This window comes from Arachis stenosperma, chromosome 2 (genome assembly GCF_014773155.1).
Source record: "Arachis stenosperma cultivar V10309 chromosome 2, arast.V10309.gnm1.PFL2, whole genome shotgun sequence".
Taxonomy (NCBI): domain Eukaryota; kingdom Viridiplantae; phylum Streptophyta; class Magnoliopsida; order Fabales; family Fabaceae; genus Arachis; species Arachis stenosperma.
In genome coordinates this window covers 45,006,391-45,007,957 of record NC_080378.1, presented here as the reverse complement: position 1 = coordinate 45,007,957, position 1,567 = coordinate 45,006,391, and the positions used below count along the sequence as shown (strand labels likewise).

At 42.1% G+C, this 1,567-nt stretch overlaps 1 non-coding gene across 1 annotated transcript; it reads right to left on the bottom strand.

The window, feature by feature from the left end:
* Positions 1-545: 545 nt before the first annotated feature.
* LOC130965014 (small nucleolar RNA R71) lies at positions 546-653 on the bottom strand. Its single transcript, XR_009081073.1, has one exon. It is a non-coding gene; the product is annotated as a small nucleolar RNA R71 (small nucleolar RNA).
* Between the last annotated feature and the right edge of the window lie 914 nt (positions 654-1,567).

The following is a 1,567-nucleotide window of genomic DNA, read 5'->3' as shown; positions in this document are numbered from 1 at the left end:
CCTTCTCAATGCACAATTCGAACTCTATCTGATTAAGTTCGAATTCTTCTACCTCTTTCTTCTATTTTTCTGTTCTTCTGACACCTCAAGGAATCTCTATACTGTGACATAGAGGATTCCACATTTTCTTGTTCTCTTCTCTTTCATATGAGCAGGAGCAGAGACAAAGGCATTCTTGTTGAAGCTGACCCTGAACCTGAAAGGACCTTGAAGCGAAAGCTAAGAGAAGCATCTCTATCCCTGCCATTGGAGCAAACAACTTTGAGCTTAAGCCTCAATTAGTTTCTCTAATGCAACAGAATTGCAAGTTTCATGGACTTCCATTGGAAGATCCTCATCAGTTTTTAGCTGAATTCTTGCAAATCTGTGACACTGTCAAGACCAATGGGGTTGACCCTGAAGTCTACAGACTTATGCTATTCCCTTTTGCTGTAAGAGACAGAGCTAGGACATGGTTGGACTCACAACCTAAAGAAAGCCTGGACTCATGGGAAAAGCTAGTCAATGCCTTCTTGGCAAAGTTCTTTCCACCTCAAAAATTGAGTAAGCTTAGAGTGGAAGTCCAAACCTTCAGACAGAAGGATGAAGAATCCCTCTATGAAGCTTGGGAAAGATACAAACAATTGATCAGAAAATGTCCTTCTGACATGCTTTCTGAATGGAGCATCATAGGTATTTTCTATGATGGTCTCTCTGAACTATCCAAGATGTCTTTGGATAGCTCTGCTGGAGGATCTCTTCATTTGAAGAAGACGCCTACAGAAGCTCAAGAGCTGATTGAAATGGTTGCAAATAACCAATTCATGTACACTTCTGAAAGGAATCCTGTGAACAATGGGACTAATCAGAAGAAAGGAGTTCTTGAGATTGATGCTCTGAATGCCATTCTGGCTCAGAACAAGATATTGACTCAACAAGTCAATTTGATCTCTCAAAGTCTGTCTGGAATGCAAAGTGCACCAAGCAGTACTAAGGATGCTTCATCTGAAGAAGAAGCCTATGATCCTGAGAACCCTTCAATGGAAGAGGTGAATTACCTAGGAGAACCCTATGGAAACACCTATAATTCTTCATGGAGAAATCATCCAAATTTCTCATGGAAGAATCAAGAGAGACCTCAACAAGGTTTCAACAACAATAATGGTGGAAGAAACAGGTTTAGCAATGGCAAGCCTTTTCCATCATCTTCTCAGCAACAGACAGAGAATTCTAAGCAGAACCCCTCTGACTTAGCAACTATGGTCTCTGATCTAATCAAAACCACCCAAAGTTTCATGACTGAAACAAGGTCCTCCATTAGGAATTTGGAGGCACAAGTGGGACAGCTGAGCAAGAAAGTTACTGAACTCCCTCCTAGTACTCTCCCAAGCAATACAGAAGAAAATCCAAAAGGAGAGTGCAAGGCCATCAACATGGCCGAATTTAGAGAGGAAGGAGAGGCAGTGAACGCCACTGAGGAAGACCTCAATGGGTGTGCACTGACCTCCATTGAGTTCCCCAATGAGGAACCATGGGAATCTGAGGCTCAAAATGAGACCATAGAGATTCCATTGGATTTACTTCTGCC